Source organism: Phaethon aethereus (genome assembly GCF_964289735.1).
Source record: "Phaethon aethereus genome assembly, chromosome: 4".
In the NCBI taxonomy this organism is placed as follows: domain Eukaryota; kingdom Metazoa; phylum Chordata; class Aves; order Phaethontiformes; family Phaethontidae; genus Phaethon; species Phaethon aethereus.
In genome coordinates, this window is record NC_138578.1 from 81681127 (window position 1) to 81695190 (window position 14064).

Sequence of the window (14064 nt, forward strand, 5' to 3'; positions counted from 1 at the left end):
ATTTATTTGGGATTTGTGCCAAGCAAAAATTTTAGAAAATCTCAAGACAAAGAAACAATGTTTCTTAACCAAATTGTACACATGGTGGACATATATTTTAGACTGTGCTCATGATGCAAGGAAGACACACTGAAAGAGTCATATCTGGAGTAATGTATCAAACCACATACATATCAAAACTGGCATTAAAGTAATAGCTAATAAATTCCCAGAAACTGAACAGTCATTGTTAATGAAATCATGGGCTGATACTGATTATTCAACAAAGCAAAAAGAAAATATTTCTCTGTTTCTCAGGCTGGTCTACAAATAGAAGCAGCCCTGGAGCTCTTGTGGACATTTCTACACAGTAACAAGCAGTTATCTAGCTTCCTCTGTCATTTCTAATTAATAAGATCATGTAATGTACTTAAGAAGTTCAGTGGCATGGTGATTAATTACCACAAAGCAAAAACTCCATGTGTAATTGATCTCCAAGTCCCTATGCTAATTGCAAACCTGCCACCTCAGGGTGTTATAAATGTTGATTTCTAGTGTAATGTCTCATTCAGCTTTTCCATTTGGACATTCTAGTGCTGCTCGTTATCATGGTGTTCAAGTATACAAGGACATAAACTTATTTGAAGAGAAAAGTGATGATACTGTTAGGAGAGGAATTAGGTACTGAAATAGCCCTGAAATGGCCCCACGGAAAAAAATGCTGTTGTTAACATATCATTTTCTGACAATGGAAAAGCCTCAAAGTTAATCACTGGCAATAGGAACAAATTGAAGTCAGAAATACAACAGCATGCAACAGTAAACGTGTGGATCTTTTCACTTTTACTCTTTCTGCTTTAATTTGTCAAGCATGCAGGTCACTGGGAAAAAAATCAAGTATTAGAGTATGAGATCATCTCATGTGCAGATGATGTCATCTTGCACCTTCCCCAGTCGCCACTTTGTACTCAAAATGTAAGCATGACCTCAGCTGTGCTGGGAGGAGATGTGGTGGTCTCCGGGTTAATTCTGTCCCTACTGAAAGCACAGCGATTTGCGTCGCGGTTGGCATTAGGGAGGGCAGAGCACCAGGGCTTTACTACATTGCTCTGCCCAGTGTCAAAGTAGCAGAGGTGATTTGAGTAGAAAAAAAAATCCTCAGTCCAACGTCTGAGAACTAAGTACGTATACAGTATACCAGAAAGATTGACAGATAATAGGAGTAGAATGACTCAGAACAGTAGAGCTTATTAAAACTTTATATTCCATGCATACAAAGGGGCAAAACAGCTCTTTAGCAGGGAGTCCAGAACACTTGTACCATTAGAAATCAAACATCTATTTTGTGTGTCTTCTGCAAAACTTTTGAGACTTAGGTCAAGATGCTCAAAAGAAAAAAAAAAAAAGTGAAGTTTTCAGGACTGTCTGTTTGCTTTCCTTTTTTTTTTTTTTCCTACTTGTATTTCCACTTCTTTAAAAGAACCCTTGCTAGCCTGTACAAATATGCTCAAAGCTTTAAGAAAGTGGATGAGAAGAGTCCGTCCCAGTTTGCATTTGCGTCTGGCAAAGGCACCATTGAATTCAGAGTGCAGGTTTGGCAGCTGCTCTCAGGAGCAGAGCTCTAGGGAATAGATACCAATGAGGAGGGCCAAGCTAAGGCCAGAAGTTGCCTTTACATGGCTTTACAAGATCTATGAAATACAACTGGAAAAGTTCACCTTTGCACTCTAAGTCCAGTTCTTTGTATTTGACTATTTCCAGCTACTTTAGTCTTGAGGTCCTCATTACAGGTGCAATCTGCCTTAACCCATCTCAGTTTTTTCTAATCATTGTTCAACATTTGGTGTTCAAATGTTTGGAGTTGGATTTGGAGCAGACAGAAAACTGGAACTTCCTCACTGCAGGAATGAATGCATTTTAAAGGATTTGGTATTGCATTAATTAGAATTAAAATTGGGAAAGGGTGGGAATTACAGGGTGTGAAAAATTACAGATTAAACTGAATTTTTCCAACAGTAATGAGTCTGTTGCTCCAATTTGTAGGTTCTTTTTCAGGTCCTCAACTTTTGCAATAGATTTCACCATACAAGGTAGAACTGTAGACACAGCCCACCCGTGGAGAAATGCATCATCCGATATGTAGGAGGATCCTGGGAACTACAGGCCTGTCAGCCTGACCTCTGTACCGGGGAAGATTATGGAGCGGTTGGTCTTGAGAGTGCTTACAGGGCATGTGCAGGACAACCAAGGGATCAGGCCCGGCCAGCATGGGTTCATGAAAGGCAGGTCTTGCTTGACCAACCTGATCTCCTTCTATGACCAGGTGACCCGCCTAGCGGATGAGGGAAAGGCTGTGGATGTTGTCTAGCTGGACTTTAGTAAAGCCTTTGACAGCGTCTCCCACAGCATTCTCCTGGAGAAACTGGCAGCTCGTGGCTTGGACGGGTTTACTCTTCACTGGGTGAGGAACTGGCTGGATGGCCAAGCTCAGAGAGTCGTGGTGAACGGCATTAAATCCGGCTGGCGGCCGGTCACAAGCGGTGTTCCCCAGGGCTCGGTTCTGGGGCCAGTCTTGTTCAATATCTTTATAGATGATCTGGATGAGGGAATCAAGTGCTCCCTCAGTAAGTTTGCAGATGACACCAAGTTGGGTGGGAGTGTTGATCTGCTGGAGGGTAGGAAGGTTCTGCAGAGGGATCTGGACAGGCTGGATCGATGGGCAGAGGTCAACTGTATGAGGTTTAATAAGGCCAAGTGCCGGGTCCTGCACTTGAGTCACAACAACCCCACGCAACGCTACAGGCTTGGGGAGGAGCGGCTGGAGAGCTGCCCGGCGGAAAGGGACCTGGGCGTGCTGGGTGACAGCCGGCTGAACATGAGCCAGCAGTGTGCCCAGGTGGCCAAAAAGGCCAACAGCATCCTGGCCTGTACCAGCAATAGTGTGGCCAGCAGGAGCAGGGCAGTGATGGTGCCCCTGTACTCGGCACTGGTGAGGCCGCACCTTGAACCCTGTGTTCAGTTTTGGGCCCCTCGCTACAAGAAGGATATTGAGGTGCTGTAGTGTGTTCAGAGAAGGGCAATGGACCTGGTGAGGGGTCTGGAGCACAAGTCTGATGAGGAGCGGCTGAGGGAACTGGGGTTGTTTAGTCTGGAGAAGAGGAGGCTGAGGGGAGACCTCATCGTTCTTTACAACTACCTGAAAGGGGGTTGAGGTGAGGTGGCTGTTGGTGTCTTTTCCCAATTAACCAGCGATAGAACGAGAGAAAATGGCCTCAGGTTGCACCAGGGGAGGTTTAGATTGGATATTAGGAAAAATTTCTTCACCGAGAGGGTGGTCAAACATTGGCACAGGCTGCCCAGGAAGGTGGTGGAGTCGCCATCTCTGGAAGTGTTCAAAAAACGTGTGGATGTGGCACTTCGGGACATGGTTTAGGGGACATGGTGGCGCTGGATTAATGGTTGGACTTGATGATCTTGAAGGTCCTTTCCAACCTTAGTGATTCTGTGATTCTGTGATTCTATAGTTATGGAAGGGAAACAGAAGAGGACTAGGAAGAAAAAAAATACAGGGCTCCTCGAAAACAGCTCCTGAGAGGAACGATCCCCAAGAGATTACTGGAGATGAGTCTTCAGCTCATTTTTTTGCCCTCATCACTTTTTGCCCCAAAAATCAGTTGAAATATTTCAGTCATATTGACCTGAAATATGCAGTTTTAGCATTCGTGTTAGAACTGGCAAATTGTGGTTAGAAAAGTGAAAATTTTCAACTAAAGTAGATTTTTCATTATCTGCCATTGAGAGGGGAAAAAAAAACCCAAGGAAAATCCCTCATCAAGTCTTTACTTTCTAACTTTATAATTGACTAGATTAAACATTCCACTATCGGCTCTTGTCAAACTTTTCTCCTGTCATAACAGGGCAAAATACAGCTGCATGCATTCACCCTAAGGCTTCTCAGGAATGTCTGCCCTGTTTTCTCTTATGTGGAAAAGGAAGAGAAATGACAACTCACTTCATGGGACATTTTTCATGCATTTTGTCTCTCACTTGCAAAAAAAGGATTGTTTGGATCCAAGTAGTTGCTTATACTTTGCCTGTTAGCTTGTTTATTTGGCAAGAGTTTGGGTTTTTTTCCCTTGTCTTTCTCTTTTTTTTTCTTTTTTTTTTTTTTTCAGAAGGGAATACTTCATAAAGCACAAAAAATGATTCAAAGCATATTATTCTCAGAATATTTAGTTCTTGGGTCTATAATCTTTTCCTTGCTGAGGGCTGTAGAGCCCTTTCAAACATATTTGGTGGGTCTCAAACACACTTTAGTGTTATATATAATAAAAAAATTCACATAGCTGCAGGCTGTAAGAAATGAAGTGTTAGGTTTATCTGGACTCCTCTTACATGTTGATTCATAAGGGAAGTTTCCTAAGATGGGTACCATGCTAACCGCGTTTCTATACTAAAAGTTTATTTTTAATGGGGATTTTATTGCACTGTTAAATTGGATAAGATACTTCTATATAAAATAAATACATAAGTTAAAAAAAGCATACCTCATCTTAGCTTTCAGACACATTGGGCTTTTAGAATCTTTTCTCACCCTGCCTTCAAGAGAGCATTTTGTACAGATAATTAAGAAGTCTGAGTCAGTAAAAAATATCCTTAAAAACTCATGGTTCATGGGAGAGGGGAGCGGATCCAATGGCAAATATAGCAGTACGATTTAAAAAGGAAATCAGAAGTACCTCAAGCTCCCTAAGCTTCAGTTTCTGGAAATAGTGGAATTAAATTATTAAACATTTCATAAGCACTTACATCATAGTAAGGCGATAAAAATATGGCCAGTGTGGAACTGTCGAGACCAAATTTTGTTAAAGCAACCTGATTTCCCGCTCTGACTGATAATTTAGCCTAAATGGAGAGAAAGAAGAAGGGGCAACAGGTCTTAAAAGTCTTTCATACTGCTCTGGTACAAAATTCTCAAACAAATTTGTGGATATGGCCTATATTTTATATATAAATCAGAAAATCCCTGCCTAAAAAAATGGAGAAGAAAAGGATATCAGAATCTGTTCTGAACCTGGTTTTATTTAATATCTTCATTGGTGACTTGACTATGGAGATCCAAAGTAACCTGATGCCATTTGCAGTTCACAAGTTAGAAAAAAACCCTGAAAATACTCTGGAAAACAGAACCAGAATTTTAAATCACCTTGGTAAATGTGACAGAAGTTCAAAAATCCTCACAGTGACATGCAATTAATAATATAAAAAGTGGTATAAGAATGAAGAAAGGGGAATCATGTGAAAAAAGGGCCTTTAGAGGTTCCCCCTCCCCTGCAGATTGTGGCTGAACATAGACAAAATAGAATCAGCATGGATCCTGCTGGAAAAAGTCGAATTCCAGTCTGGACTATGTTAGTACAAGGTAATTATTATTCTCTATTCATACCGTGATAGCCTTAGCTGGAATAGTGCCTTCAGATTTGGGCACTGCAATTGCAAAGTCCTAAAAATTACAAGAGTTTTAAGAGCAAGACCTATGGAACAAGGTTTGGAGGAACTGAGTTTGTTTAGTCTAGAAAGGAGAGGATTAAGAGGAAAGTTTCAAGTTTTTGATGTATGAGGTGCTGTTATACAGATGGGAATCCTCAACATTCCCAAGGAGAAAGGAGGTGAGAACAAATCGGTTTAATCAGCAAAGGCTGAGGTGGTAAGAATAGCAAAAAAACAAAGTACAATAGCAAAGTGACTCCCACAGTCTGAGAGGGTCAAAGTACCTCCTCTCCCAGAGAGTTTAAAACATACTTGGCAAACACGTAGAAGTAGATCCAGCTCTTGCTTCTGCCTCGGAGGTGACAGGTCTAGATGACCACCCAGTGTTCCTTCAAACCTTACATATGTTTGGAAAAAAAGAGGCATGTGAGCACTAAATAACAGATACTGGATGTCCTAATCCAGCATGTCACGTATCCACTGGTATGGTGGTATCAGAGAGCTGAGCTGGGATCTCGGAGCACAATGCAAGCAATAATCCATTGAGCTGAAAACATTCAGAGGTTTCTGTTATTCTGGGGTAAGCTTTTCCAGGAAGGCAGATCTGAATTTTTAGCACTCATTCAAGCCTTCCATTTAGCACTTGCTTTGAAAGCAGCAGGCGCTCCTCTGTGCTGTGGGATACTGCAGACCCGGACACAAGAGACTTCTGTCGGGCCCTACACCACAGTCCTTTGTTGCTTTGAGGAGTGTGGGTCCAGATGACTTCCCCCTCCCTGATGGTCCAGCCATGGAGACGTGGGAGGGAATAATGTGTCCCCCTCCTGAGTCAGTGAGGTCTGCTCTGGGCCTCTGCACATAGAAGGGAGTGAAAAATCCAGAAATGCCTGATCGTCTACAGTGCGAGCGGATCAAAATTTACCTTCCAAGGCAAAGTATCACCCAGGACCACTATGAGCAGCGCAGACCTCGTAGGCTTTTGAAAACCCATATGTGCACAAGTAGATATTTTCCCTTTAGTACTTGATATAGTAAAAGCTCAAATGTCTAAGATTAAAAGAGGCCATATTTATTTCTGTTATTACAATGTCAGACACATTAACACCTCCAGAAATTATATTATTTTTTTCCCTGACATTGACCTGCTTGAAATGGAGTGAAATATTCAATGTGCATCAAATCATTCACTCGGCAGTTTCAGCTCTTAAAGCAACATCGTTTCTTGCTGAACGTTCAACATGAGCCCATGATTTTTCTTTCCCTAATAAGATTTCTTAGGACACCCGATATACGATGATTTTAAGAATGCAATCAACACGCAGCTCATCAGTGCTTCAGTAACCCTAAAAGGCATTTGTAAGAGCTTGATCTTATTCTGTTTAGCATAGTGCTTATTTATTTAAGAAATCCTAAGTCTAAGAAAGGGGAAGTAACAGGAGTGCAAACCAAGCTTTCAATGGAAGTTTTACTGGAAAGATTCTTCTGTAACAAAACCTTTGCTCAGGTTTCCACATTCTGTACAAGCAAAGTTAATTGTTTGACTGAGATAGCAAGAACTAAGGCACATCAAAATCCTGAAATCCCTGCCCATGTACTCAGGGCACAGACAACATGCTTTTACTTGATATCTCCACAAACCCCCACTTGCACAGTCTCTGTTGAAGATCTCTAGTAGAGAAACAGAAAAGGAAAATCACCCAGACATGAGCTAACTCATGGTTGGGATGACGCAGGAAAAAAACCCACAACAATCTGTTTTCTCCTTATGATTCAAAACTACATAAAAATACCGATAATTTCCCACATCGAATTAATCTCCTGATTTAACCTGCTGCCTTAGAGCTCTGCCGAGGCTGTTTCTGAGCATTTCACTTTTCTGGCCATGGGAGCAATTGCAGTATTTTAATGGTTCAGCCCCATCAGAGAAGCTGCTGTCCCTGAACGCTCTGGATTGTCTTCTCACATTTGCTCTTGACAGCTCAGCCCCTGCACTAAGCAGAAAGTCGCCATTTAGCAGTGCCTTTGCACGTTCTTGTTCTTCTTTTACGTTGTGGCATTTCTCTGAAAGAGAAGCGTGTTGCTGGTTAGCAAATCAAGGACTTCTGGATTTGCAAACAGCTCATGTAAACTGTTGCCAATCCGTTATCTAATACAGGGGTCAGAAAAGTACAACATGGACAACTGACATAGATGGAGGTGGATGTCGCAGGGTGGGAGTTGAGACATCTGTTTAAGATTCAGCAGGAGCAAAGAGGAGATGCCAAAACATGATGTCAAAGATAAGCTGATGAGAAGTGAGAAGCATCTAAACTCTGAAAAGCCATGTGTCCTGACCCTACTGGATTTCTACCAGCAAATTTCTAATTTAGAAAGAAAACTGTCATCTGATACATTTATTTGAAAGGCTGTCAAATCCTTTAGTGTCAGTGACTCTCCAGCCTCCCGTTAATGATAATGACCTTGAGCTTTGAACTGCTCAGAGTTTCTTTTTCAATAGCAGGAACATTTTCTCTGATTTTGACACTTCAACATACACAGAGGGGTCTGTTACGAAGAAATATGAGTTTCTCTTGCCAAAGAAGAGTTACGTTGTCACATTTTGCCAGGGGCTGAGGAGAAGTGGATGGAAGGCAACAGCATATTTGTTTGTACAGACCAAACTGCATCAATACAATTATTAGGATGCATTTCGCCATTATTTTTCTGTCCCACAGAAATAGTTAATGGCATAGCCAGATTTCTTCAAAAGTTCTTGAGAGATCTGGAGATTCAGCGCATTTTTTTGCAGTTTGGGCTCTACTGTTGTGCATACTCTTTCTAGTGGTTGTTCATAAAAAGAAAAAAATGCACTGTTTTATGCCAGGAGTAGTTTGACAAAAAAAGACCTGAGAGTCCAGATGGGCAAAAAGTTGAATGAAAGTCCTGTAAGTGTGACCTTGTGGCCTAAAATGCCCAACTGCATCCTTGGCTGTATTAGCAAGAGGGCAGCCAGCAGGTCCAGGGGAGTGATCCTTTTCTTCTTGCCCTCCACTGTGTCCAGTTTGGGGCCTCCAGGTAGAATAGAGATGTTGACAAATTGGACTGTTTCTGCATAAATTGTCTTCTGCATATAGATAAGATTATGTTTTGCAGAAATTAAGAAACTTTTGGCTCAAGTTTCCCCCAGCACAGAATGAGAATTTAAGCCAACATGAAAACTCCAGGTTTTCTGAGCTGGTCTGTTGAACAATTTCCTGCTCTGGTACCATGAAATGCATCAGTACAAATCCTCCACTCTTACAGACCCCTTGTCCAGGGGCAGGCGCATTTGCTCATTTAGAGCAGCATACAGGTAGATCAAACCTTCCTGACATGTCTGACAGCAGGACATCAAGTCAGACGCAGTCCTTTTTCTTAAATGTCTCTTGTTCCTCCAAAGGGCAAATGTTTCCTCATTTTACAGTAGCATAATCTCATTTTTGTTTTACCTGAAAGTCATCTGCTGACACTTCTTCATGCATCCTGGAAAAGGGTAATGCTTCATGATTCTCAAACACAGCTGTCCCTTGTATCTGTGTAGACATTTCAGGAGACCGAAAGCTGTTGATGTTCCCATCACCTATGCATGCACAGTGGAAAAACTCCAGAAGAGTATGCAAGAGCGATGCAGGCTACAACGAAAATCCAATATCAAACAACTTTTCAGATCCTCAGGCAGTGGGGTTAAGCAATTCTACTCACTGAACCAGGATGTTCTGCTGGTTGATCCAAAACCCCAAAGACAGCAGTTGCAATGTATTTGCAGAAGAACACCATCTCAAAGAAAGCCTTGGGCTTTTAAAACATGCCACAGGAGGAATAAGAAGGAATTTCATGAATGAGGTTCAGCAAAACATGTTTTCTCCAAAGGTTGGAGCCACATTTGAGATACAACCTCAACTGTGTTCTGGGCAGATAATTCTCATGTTAAGACACTTCCTAAACAAAGGTTTCCAAGGGTTTATCTAAGAGGTCATCTGAGTGGTCAGTCTGGCAGTGCTCTGAGCCAGCTAGGTGCAAACAGTCCTCAGCCTAAACTAAGATCCTTTGCCTCTTGATAAGAGTTATCAGTGGAGGCTCTGCAGTGTATTTGTAGTTACATGGCTGCCAGCTAATAAGACTAATTCTGACTTCTCCCTCCATATCTGCTTCTAGAATATCATTTGCTCCAAGACCCAAAATATTCCATTTTTAAATCCTTGAATATCTGTAATTAGTCTCATAGAATTTCATCACAATCCAACATTTTGCAAGAAAATCAGAGAAGAACTTTTACAGAAGAGTTAATGAAAAATAAAGCATTTTCTTTTTTTTAATAGAAACAACTTTTTTTTTAATTATAGTCTTATCATTCTCTTTCCACCTATTTTTAGACTGCAGATGTAGGGTTTTTGGCAGCATTCATTTAAACTCTAGTTCAAAAGAAGAATCACACAACGGCTGAAGTTGGAAGGGATCTCTGGAGGTCATCTGTTCCAACCACCCTGCTCAAGAAGGCCCACCGAAAGCTAGTTGCCCAGGACCACGTGCAGATAGATTTTTAATATCTCCAAGGATGGAGACTCCACAACCTCCCTGGGCAACTTGTGCTGGTGCTCAGTCACCCTCAAAAAGTGTTTCCTGATATTCACAGGGACGCTCCGATGTTTCAGCTTGTGCCCATTAGCCCTTGTGCTGCCACTGGGCACCACTGAAAACAGCCTGGCTTCATCCTAAACTTCTTGCAAGCTTTAATGTAACCGAAGTTAAATCCCAAAGAGAGATGAGTTAAAACTAGTATAACCTGCAAAAGTTTCTTCTTTTCCACTTTTGTTTGTGTATTTGATCAGTGTTGCTCTGAACAGCACTGCTATTTCTATTGCTCTGGTGTCACCATCTTTCTTACTGTACACACCATAATATCTTTTTTTTTTTTTTCTTCTCAGAGAATGACACATTTCCTGTACTTTTATTATCTTTATGTTTGTAAGTTCTTCAAGTTTTACAAGCCACCCAAATTATTTTTTGTAAGTTCTCCATTTATGTTTAAATGAAACCTGAACTTTTACTTTAAAATCCCTCCCATCACACAATGTCTTATCTTCCATTTTTTATTAAATTTAACTGGTTCTTGATTTTTTTTCTGTATATATTACTGAGATTTCCAGAGATGTTCCTTTTTCCTTTACATAATATCTACTATGAAAGGTTACCAATTATGTCCTAGGATCACTGCCTTCCCAACACCCCAGCAATCTATCTGCATTTCTAATGCACTCAGCACAATATCCAAATGCCAGCAAGGCATTTAGCCTTGTCATTTAACCTGGAATTAGGTATTCAAATATTTCCTCTTTGTTTTTTATTATTTTGATTTATTAGTGAAACCTTCTGGTTGCAAGTTGCCATTTCCCAGATAGGGTCTGAAAGGATTTTAAAAGCACCGGAGATGGAAAGGGGAATTTTCTGCCCCAGTAAGGGTTTGCTGGAGATTATCCATGTGCCAAATTAATTGGTATTTGGGCCAGACCTGATTTAAAAGGTTCAATTCATTATTTTAGAGGTGCATTTAAAAAGCTTCTCATTAATTTATTTTATTGCTTTAGAAGAAAGACACAATACAGGTTATCTAACCCTTTGGCTAGATCCATAAAGATATATAATGATCTTACATATATAAGATATATAATGAGGCTTACAAAATCCTGACAGGCACAGGATTGACAGGCACTCAGAGAATCTATGGTGAGGGCCTGTGAAAGTGATCACAGGTTCTTGAATGACACAAGAAACAGGGAGGGATCTTTTTCCTTTTATTTTTCCTTCTTTTTTTGATTTTGTGGTGTCATGTGCAAAGTCTATTACCAGCAAGGGTATGGTTCTCCTTGCCAAACAAGAGGTCTGTAGATATATTCTGTCAAGGTCTCAGTGGGATGCTGCTAATAAACAACTGGCCATCTATCTGAAATTGTCATGTCAGCTCCTCTTCCTCATTGGTTACCAGTCTTCTCCATATTTGTTTATTTGTTGGTATGCTGCAAATTTTTGTGAATGATTCTCTTACAGAAGACCATTTATACATCTGTTACAAGAGCAAGTCTTTCCATACGGAGAGACCATTTCATCCTTGCCATCGAAGAACTGTCTCAGGAGATAATTCCATCCTCCGGTGCTCTTTCATGTAGCTCTTCAGATCCTAACAAGATGATTAACATCATTACCCTTACACTGACCTGTTTTAGATTCCTTCTAACGCAAAAATGTTGTTGAGTATTTCTGTCTAAACCTTGAGCAACATTTTAGGAAGTCCTGTCTTTTACAGAGAGTAGCAAGTTTTGCCCATTTTCATAGAGTTCAGGTATCTCTGGTGAAGAACTTGGACTCAGAAGGAATGTAGTCTATAGTATTAAGAAAAATGACGAAAAATGACTGAAGGCATATGTATTAAGACATTCAGCTGCAAACATCCAAGCGCTCTTCTCCCCAGCCTTGAAAGCCTTGATAAACCATTATTTCTGCCAACTCAGGAGGATCAAATCATAATCTCACTGAAACCACAGGAAGCCTGACATGATCAAAGACCAAGGCTTCTCACTTGTACTTGGGAAAATAGACAAGTTAGGTATTCTCTTTTTATACTTTTTCTTTTCTATCCCTAAGCTGCGTGCTATGTCCACCAAGGTGCTCTGAGGAGCGACACAACTTGCAGAGATTTGAACGGAATTTTCAGAAATATTCACAAGACTTTGCCCTGACTTTGGCCTCCTGTGAAGGCACTAAGGTTCACCAAAAAGTACAGTCACAATCCGAATATATGCAGCTTCCTTGCCAAAATCACCCAATAAGTTCTTTTGGCAAAGGAGCATCATTTTCTTAAGTGGTTGGTACAGCACACAGCACAATGAAGCCTTTCTTTATTACTGGCACTCAGACCTTGCCACCTGAATACAGAACTGAAGCACACGGAAATCCACACCTGTATTATTTTATGTAGTGCACCCCTGGTTTCCAAATGTAGCAAAAGTCACTGCCTCAAATCTCCCAGTTTCACTTGACAGTAACGTTCACTGTGCATTTTATAAAAATCTGACAGCTTCGGTAATTTTAACATCTACAAGCGAGCCACAGGCAAAAGTCCGTAGCACAGCTGGAGGCCATACAAGTCACCTGGGGTGCACAGGCATTTAAACCCAAGCAGGCAAACTACCGATCCGTACTCTATCGATTTTCCAAGTGTGCATCTTCTTATTTACTTTCCTGTACATCTCCTGGCTACATTTTTAATGGGCCTTCACAAAGCCTAAGAGGGAAACTGTTGTCTCCTCCTTCTCCGCTCTATACAGATTCCTGACTATTGGCACCTGCTCCCAGAGCAGATATATCCCAACCAGAGTTTTTGCTAAGCTGGGTGGACCAGACTCATCTGTGCCTTTCTATCCATCTGCACCTGTGCCAAAGCAAATTAGGACTTTGGTTCGGCTCTAGATAGCCCTCTTAATAATCTCTTCCTGCTAATTCCCTGTGTGGGCAAACAAATCTGTAGCGTGGAGAAGGCTGACACTGAAATCCCTAGTTAATGTGCCTGTCCCCAGCATGTTATGTCTTCTGTCAGGTTGAGGGTGAAAAGCTTCGTGAGCCTTCATCATCTGCTTTTGTGCTGCAGCAGTGGCACCAGGATTTCATCCAAGGAATGGCTGGCTGAATAAAGCAGCAAGCTTCTCCAACAGCTATCAAGAGCAAGCCTTTCAGGGAGGATCGGAGCTGAGCTAGGTCAGCTCCGGGGCTCTGAGCAGCTTTACGCTACAGAGGCTGTTACGCATTTTCACCCTCCCAGTTATTCCTTGCTCTCGGCACATTCACACGTACCGTTGCTGTTCTATGCCCCTGTAAGTAAAATACTGAGTAAACACTGTTCATCAGCCAGGCATTTCTTGTGCTAGGTGAGGCCGCTGGGCCTCATTCCTGGTTTTCTCCTGTTCTTCCCTGTTCCAATGTGCTTTGTTTTATTCAGAGTTGTTTTTCCTGGAACAGGGAATAAAAAGGGAATGACATGTTTCTGATACGGGCACGTCTGCATCCATCAAAAGTTTTCAGTAATCTCTAGACAGACTCCTCCTCAAAAGCATATGTACACATGTTGTACATATCATTTCCCCAGAGTATCTCCTTCTGCCATTATTTACAAAAGTCAAAGATCCTCGGCTAAAAAACATCTGTAAGGCAAAGGCTCTGCCATGGAGAGACAAGAACATCAGAGAGATTAGGTGCAAGGAGGACAAAGTTAGTGAATCTAAAAAGTGTTTGAACGCAAGAAACGCAGAAAGTGTGCGTGAACAAAAAAAAATACATATAGCTAACAGCATGCTCAGGATGTTAGTTCTTAGTCACTTATATCTACAGCAGCATTTGCCAAAAAAAGGAAATCTTATTTCTCCAAAATTTTTCCCTCTCTCTAAATCCCAGCCACATGCACTTTTTCTGTGCACCAAGATTCATTATTCACTGCATTGTCACTGCCTGTTGTTCACTGAATTTTGACCTTTTCTTTTAATTCAAGGGAAATTCCTACTGCAGACTAGAAAAAAAAGTCCCTGTTCT